Source organism: Apteryx rowi, unplaced genomic scaffold, assembly GCF_003343035.1.
Source record: "Apteryx rowi isolate R43461 unplaced genomic scaffold, aptRow1 scaffold_85, whole genome shotgun sequence".
Taxonomy (NCBI): Eukaryota; Metazoa; Chordata; class Aves; order Apterygiformes; family Apterygidae; genus Apteryx; species Apteryx rowi.
Genome location: NW_020451149.1, coordinates 991,236 through 999,843, shown reverse-complemented (window position 1 = coordinate 999,843; position 8,608 = coordinate 991,236).

The window sequence follows — 8,608 nt, the reverse complement described above, 5'->3', positions numbered from 1 at the left end:
TTAGGTTGGACTGGAACTCTGGAAGTCATCTGGTTCAATCCCTTGCTCAAAGCATGACCACTTTATATTAAGCTGCTCACAGCCTCATCTAAAGAAGTTCTGAATAAGTATATTTGCTAATATCTGAACAGAACTTCCCTTTTTGCAACTGGTGTCTATTGGCTCTCAACCTAACACTGTGCGCCTTGGAGTAGTCTGGCTCCGTATCCCTCCATTAGGTAGTTGAAGGCAGCAGCAACATCCCCCCCTTGGTCTTCTGTTCTTCAGGCTGAACAAATCCAGTCCTAAGTCTCCTTATACGCATCACGTGCTCCAGTCCCCTGATAACCCTGCTGATCCTACACCACACTTGTTCCAGCACGTCAGTATCTTTTTTGCACTGAGTAGCTAAAACGGGGGGCAATAATACAGGTTTGGGTCTCACCGGAGTCAAACGGAAGGAAAGAATCACTTCTGCTGGCTACGATCTTGCTTACACAGCCCAGGATGCAGTTGCTGTTCTCATCACTTCAAGGGCGCACTGACGATTCAAGTTCAACTTTTACACCAGGATCCCAAAGTCCACTTCTGCAAAGCTGCTTCTTACCTGATCAGTTCCCAGGCTTTCTTGTTTCATGGAGTTATTCCACGCAGATGCAGGACTTGGCAATTTGCCTTTATTGAACTTCATGATCTTCCTGTCAGCCCATTTCTCCAGCCTATCCCTCTGAGTATGGGCCAATCCCCCTATTTGATATTATACGGAAACTTCCTGAGAGTGCACTCTGCCCCATCATCCAGGACATCAGAAAGGTATTAAACAGCATCAACCCTGGTATTGCCCCTCGAGAAATTCTGCTAGCAACCAGTTGCCAGTTGGAATTTATACTATTGATCATACACTCATCACAAGCTTCTGATGCTGGCTGTCCAGGCAGTTTTACACTCACCTCATAGCCAATCTACTCAATTTGGCTACAAGGATAATATGGAAAACTATTTCCAAGGCCTTACTAAAATCAATGAAAACCACATCTAATTGCTCCGTCCTCATCCACTGAGCCATTCATCTCATTACAGAAGGCAATCCAGTTCATCAAACATAACCTGCCCTCAGTAAATCCATGCTGGCTGTTCCCAGACACTTTCTTGTCCTTCACGGACCTGAACATCACAGCATCACAGAATGGTTGAGGTTGGAAGGGACCTCTGGAGATCATCTAGTCCAACCCTCCTGCTCAAGCAGGGTCACCTAGAGCACATGGCCCAGCATTGTTTCCAGACTGCTTTGGAATATCTCCAAGGCTGGAGGCTCCATAACCTCRCTGGRCAACCTGTTSCAGTGCTCTGTTACCCTTGCAGTGAAAAAGGTCTCCTTATGTTCAGATGGACCYTCCTGTGTTTCAGTYGGTGCCCGTCACCTCTCATCCYGTCCCTGGGCACCACTGAGAAGAGGCTGGCCCCAGCCTCTTGACACCCTCCCTTCAGATACTTATACACATTGAGAAGATCCCCCCTCAGGCCTCTCTTCTCCAGGCTGAACAGGCCCAGCTCTCTCAGCCTCTCCTCATAAGAGAGATGCTCCAGTCCCCTAATCATCTTTGTAGCCCTCTGCTGGACTCGCTTCAGTAGCTCCACGCCTCTCTTGTACTGGGGAGCCCAGAACTGGACACAGTCCTCCAGATGTGGCCTCACCTCATCAGGGCTGAGTAGAGGGGGAGGATCAGTTCCCTTGAGCTGCTGGCAACGCTCTTCCTAATACAGCCCAGGATACCATTGCCCTTCTTGGCCACAAGGGCACATTGCTGCCTCATGGTCAACTTGTTGTCCACCAGGACCCTCAGGTCCTTATCTGCAAAGCTGCATTTCAGCAGGTCAGCCTCCAGTCTGTACTGATGCATAGGGTTATTCCTCCCTATCGCTTCCCGAAGGATTTGCTTTTTAAACCTTCTCAGGGTCCAAGGCAAGCCTAGCCAACCTGTACTTTCCTGGATCTGCCTCCTTTACCTTTTTGAAGATGGATGTGACATTTGCCTTTTTTCTGTCACCAGGAACCTTCCCTGTTCATCATGACCTTTTAAAGATGACAGGAAGCATTACAATAGCACTGGTGATGTGGAGATGCTCAGAATCCTTGGACACTTTTCATTTAATCCCATGGATTTCTGTATGACAAATTTGCTCAACTGGTCTCTAACTCAGTATTTTCCTAACCGTGAATAACACCTTGCTTCCTCAGACTCTGTCACCAGGCTCAAGGACACAAGAGGCCTGAGGGCAGATCCCAATTGTAGAAACCAAGGCAAATAAGGCTTTTACAACCCCAGCTTTTTTCCCCATGTCCTTTGTCACTAGGTTCCCTGCCCCACTGCCATGCTATCCTTTTCTTTCCTTTGCTGCCAATGTAGTAATAGAAACCAGTTTTGTTGCCCTTCACATTCCTCTTCAGCTGCAACTCCAGCTGAGCTTTGGCTTTTCCAGTATCATCTGTGAACACTGAGATCACGTCTCTGTGTCCCTCCCAAGTAGCCCATCCGCTCTTCTAACTGCTGTATACTTCTTTTTTCTATTTGAGCTCAGTCAGGAATTCCCTGTTCAGCCGTAATGGCCTTCTGCAACACTTTTTTGACTTTCTGCACCTCTAAACTGTTGTTTTGCTTTGAAAATGTTGCCTTCGAAGATCAACCAGCTTTCTTGGGCCACTCTGCCTTCCAGGACAGTATCCGTAGGATCCAGCCAAAAAGACCTACGAACAAGTCAAAATCTGCTCTCCTCAAGACCAGGGCTGTAATGCTGTTATTCCTCTTACTTGCTTCTCTCTGAATCTTAACCTACACTATCTTATAGTTGCTGCTGCCAAGGCTGACACTGTCGATCACTCCCTCCTGACCAGTTCTTCCTACTTCTCTGCTCACACCTCCCCTACTTGTCTTATAGATCATCTGTGCCAGGAAATCATCTTTGGCATTCTGGAAATCTTTCTGACGTTTTTCCAGACCCGCCGCGCTGCCTTTTCAGCCAATGTCAGGGTGGTTGACGTCACCCATGAATAGCAGGGTCTGCAATTACGAGATTGACTCCAGTTGTCTACAGAAGGCTTTTTCTACTTTCTCTGTTTCAAAAAATAAACCTGGAGGCAAGGCAGCAGGCAAAGGAGATCAAGTCAAAAATAGAAGTTTCAGACTTGCAGATAACCCTAAAATAAGCCTTGTTTTCTTATCAAAATAACCTCAACCCAGCAATCCAAGCTAAAGGACAATACCAAGGCYGGCTCCCAGTTACAGATAGCCAGGAGGAAGAGCACATAAAGTGAAATTTAGAGATTAACCTCAGCTCAAGAGAAGCCTGTAATCAAATTAAAAGGTACAAAGGAACAGCATCACCAACATGTCAGATCCTGCATCAACAAGAAACTCCAAAGACAAAAACCAAGTGCTTTGCTCAGGTAATTTACACTTAATGGACTGTTAAAATAATCTCAACCCAGCAATCCAAGCCACAGGCCAATATCAAGGAGTGTTCCCCGTTACAGCTAGCCAGGAATCACACTTTAAGCAACAGTGTCAAAAAGAAATCTGTAGACAAGGCAGCAGGCAAACAAGGTAAGTCCAAAATACAAGTTTGGAACTTGGAGATAAGAAAACAGAAATTTTAGGGTTATCAAAACTTTGATTATAATCTTCCAAGACTCTCTGAAATACAGTATTAGCTGAGAGTCCTGGTAACACCAGTTGGAAGTCATTTTCATGATCAGACCTAAAAAACAACTGTCAAGAATACTACGAGATATCAAAGGCTTGAGCCCTGTGCATGTTCAAAGCAGGAACTTTCAAAAAAAAAAAAAAAAGCCCATTTGGGGCGCTTCCTAACATGACTCATACTACAGCAAAGGCATGCATATGAGAATTTTACTTAGACAGCAACCTTGAAAGAACAAGGACCTCAGTTTCTCCAAATTATTCCTTTTTGGCCCTCCCCCTCACAGCAGATGATGAACACAAAATTGATGATACAGTAATCACTACAAGCACTTGTGCAAATACACAAGGACGGAGCTTCATAACAAAAGACGTTTTTTACAGAACTTATTAAAAAGCAGACCATAGCCAGCACACGTTCTTATGAATACAGCATTAAGCAAAGTACATATGTTAACAAATTGCTGGCATACCACAACGAACACTGAAAATGCCTTTGGGTATAAAACATAATAATCGGTGACAAGTCATTACACTACATCAGATCTGTACCACATTAGATCTTTCCTTCATTGGAAGCTGTGTTATTTCAGCTAAGGCCTCTGAAACCTTTCAGAAAATCTGAGAAAGGCCAAGTATGGGATAATCACACACAGCAAATTTCTTTCCTAACGACTTTAAACAGAAGTTGGTTTACATGCTAAAACAGATGAGTATAGTCCTGTCTCTGCCCATATTTCAAGGGACAGCACTATTGATTTATATCACAGAATCACAGTATTTTACAGGATGCCTCAGTACAATTCTTCAGCTGTCTCAGTATTATTTCCTGCCTCATAATCTCTTCAGAGATCTGTATAAAAGCAGCAGAGGCTTAATGATCTGTTCAGGTCTCCAAGTCATTAAAAGGCAATAAAATAAAAATGCAGGTACTCTTTTCTATCAACATGGGTGCTGTGAAAATAGGGTTTCAAAAAGATCTAAAAAATTCCATGCGTCCCAATTAGTATAGCACCTCCTTAAAGCCAAACACCCAAGTCCTGGCAGGCCTGAGGGTTTTGAAAGTGGACACACAACTGAAATTAAAGCTAAAATCCACAGCATCTCATCAACAGTTTAAATAGGCCAAGCTTAAGAAGAAGCGTATCTCCATGATTTGCCAGACAGTAAAGCCAGCCCCATAGATATACATACTCCTTTAAAGATATTTTTCAAGTTTTCATAGCTGCATACGCAAGGATCAAGGAATGACAGCTAAGAAGGAAGAACCTGAGCACTTTTCTCACTTGAATAAAATGAACCACCTTATCAGATCAACCTGAACCATTGGGAAAGTGTCTTAGTGAGACCTTATCGCTCAAGGCACTAGAGCGCACTGAAGCACTGGATTTGGGATGGCGAACACCAGAAAGTAAGAAAATTTACCTGCTAGTTTCTTTACAATGTAACTGCTGTGTTAAAGAACATCCCCCTCCCCAATCACATACACTAAAAAAAGCCATAAGTCATGCAGATGAAGCAACACGAACATTCATGCAATTGTTCCTGGTTGCACAGGTAATTCTGTACAATTCCACCCTATTCCTGCTTCCAATTCATGTGCTTCCAGGAAGCCATACTGCATTTGTACCGCATTCCCAAGGAAAACTGGCAGCCGCTCAGCATATTTCATATTAGACTAACAAGCTTGAAGACCCAAAGAAATGTGGAAACCCTGTCTTCTCCAGACAAGGTTCAGCTAAGGGACAAACACGTGGCCACCCAAGGGACTGGACTCTGAAACTAAAGGAGCATGCACCAGTGTGATACTCTCTGCAACTTCAATTCACATTACTCAAATTCACAACAATTTAACAATAACCTAAGCCTACAGGACTGGATAAGCCTGTCACCTTTTCCTCAAACAACTAAATCCGTATCTTGAAAAACTTGAGTTATTTCCCTACTCACTCCTTTCAAGAAAACCAAAACAAAGGAAAAGTTACCACAGAAAGGAGACTCCTGTTTTTTTGCAGACAAAGATAAGCAAATGAACAAAAACAGAAAGCATATTTTCTTCCAAAGAGCAACACCAAGTGCAACAGCAGGGTTTGTACTGAAATAACAGTAACAGTAAATTAACTTAGTGACAACATCAAAACCATACTCTGCTTGATTCCAACAGACTTTTGTTCAGCTCTGCAAACAACAAATAACAAATGCCAGCCACGACAAATAAAAGAAGTCAGCCCTTGCAAGTAAATGAAACTTTTAAGAGCTAAAAGGACCAGACATAGCTGATGTTAGCACAATTGTGCTGGAGCACTTCAGAATCAACAGCAACAATAATTTCTCGAGTCCACACCGAATTAATTGTGTGAACCTGTTCAGTCTGTACTCATCTTTATAAATAAAATTTTCATTTATTAAACTGTGTTTGTCACTTCTTCAAAGAAACAAGCCACTAACACCATTCTCCATGGAAACAGGAACGCAGGGGAACCTTGTTTGATAAGAAGTACTGAAGGCCACTAAATGCTAAGTGTCGACTAGTCAAAATGTTCACTGGCATGTATCTTGCTTGATAAGCAGCGCTAAAGTTAGAGAAATCTGCTTTCCAAAACATATCTAGACTTTCTTATTGTTTCCCTGAACCTGTAGAAACAAAAGCGTGACCAGTCATCTGTGACAAGGCTTTTAAGAGCAAGTTATCCGAGATGGCAATGGAGCAAATTTAGATATCCAAGTAATCAACTTTGGCACAACCAATTAGTTCAAATCTACTTCTATAGTGTTTCAAGATAGAACTAAACTGCCTGAACATCTCACTAGTTCTAGTTCAAAAAACACCTTTAAAATACCCAACTGTATTCTGAAACAGACTCAAGAAAGCGTAATCTGAACTGAAAGTTAACCTCTATCAAGGCATGGAACATGACAAACTTTAAAGGTCTGGGAGGGAGATGCAGGCTTTAGAATTTGTTTTATTAAGAAACTATCATGCAGATAAAATATTTTGTTTTATTGACATGCAAGTTTCAACCTTTGAATTCAAAGACTACAACAATTCTTCCATGACTAAAGCCACAGGGGCATTAAGGCCCAGTTTCTCGTAAGACTGCCACAGTGTGGTCATTCTCAAATCCACAAGTTTGCAACTTGCATCCAAATCAATCACCAGATTTGAAAATGTCACTCTAACTGAAAATAAAATTTGGCAAAGCACTCTTGAAGATCAGAAGGATGCTCCTCATATAGTAAGCACACAAAGCAAAGCACTGAAGGGACATTGTGTTGATTCCCAAATCACAGGAGCCTAGGGAAAAAAAGAGAGGAAGGAGAGAGCAGCTTTTTCAAAGCTGGACGGATTTCTCCTAAATACAGATTATCAAAGGTAAGCTTGGGGGTTGCAGAAGGTCAAGAACCAACAATACTTTTGAACTGCATTTCCCACTGACTCTGGATAGGAAAATAATGGCTTCAAGGGTGTGCTTGCTACTGTGATCCATAACTGTGACTTTGAGATCACAATACTGCAACACATTCTGTGAACAGCCATACGTCAAATAAAGCTAAAAAATGAAGCTGCAACTGACAGTCCAACTGGCACAAGCTAGGGCATCTGTAACTAATACAGCCCTGCAAAGGTTGGCTTATATTCCACAATAATGTAAAATGAACATTGACTAAAGTGAGGGGAAAAAAAAAAAAAAAGCAATTGCAAGTCCCAACCAACCCAACCAACTGAAACTATCTCCTCTCTTTCATGCTATGCAAGGTAAGTGCTCAGATCATCCTCCATCAGCAGTAAATGCTAGCAAACCAGTATAATCTAAGAGAATCTCTTTACTTTAGGAACTACTTTAGCTAATCCAGTAAAATCTGAATTGGCTGAGCCCCAGGGCACAACATACAGTTCTTTCAAATCAAGCTGTCTGTCGTATTCTTGTTGTTTTTGAGAGAAGCTCAGTGGCACCATATATTGTAGGCACATGACTACTACAGGGGACCATCTTCTGGGCAGTTAAGCTGCATCACCTACAACAGCTAACACTCACCTGAATAACAATGGCAACTGTCCTCAATGGCACCACATTCTATGGAAGCTATTGCATCCCTCTCCCTGGTTGTTACAAGCCAAAGCCAGGTTCAGTGTCCTTCTTCTGATATTTCATCAGATAGATATATATTAGTCTGATATATTAAGTCTTTTCACCTGCTCCTTGAGTTGGAATGAAATTCTTCATTTGTCTGATACTCTCAAAAGAAATGACATTCAGTGTCACAATTGCTATGATAAAAGTGAAGAAGTTCAAAACCGCGTGTTAAGATACTGTGTTTCTTCAGCGTATTTTCAGCACTGTAAGACACTCTTTCAGTGTGACAGTAGATGCATAATTTGAAATCTCAACTCCATACAGACAAACATTTTATCTATAAGGACACCAGGGGATCAGCAGATTGAAAGGTCAGCTCTTCTGTTTTCTCTCTCCAGTAAGTCAGCTATCATAGAAGACATTTTAATCTACTTATGAAAAATATTCATATGATACAGATCATAATTCCATACACGAGCCCACATCTGCCAATTAGAACATTACAAGAACACTTACAACACGAAACAAGGATTACGCCTCTTACACCCAAGCTAACAGATTCCGGAACAAGTTCAGGAGAAGGATGTTTCCTAAAGAACGAAAAAGCTTTCCTGAGGCAGATATGGCCCTGCAGGCATACTTACATTCACAATGAATAGAGAATGCCTTGCTAATCACAAATTAACTCCAGAAGCAAAAGCAATACCAGTTTGTCAGTAACACCTTCTTGGCTAAGAATGGAAGTTGACAAACCCTGTGACTACTCACCAAGCTATGGTAACACAACTATGCTACTTCCAGGAACTCGGATATACAGAGCAGTGCTTGCTTGATATTACTTCATTTTAAGTCTGC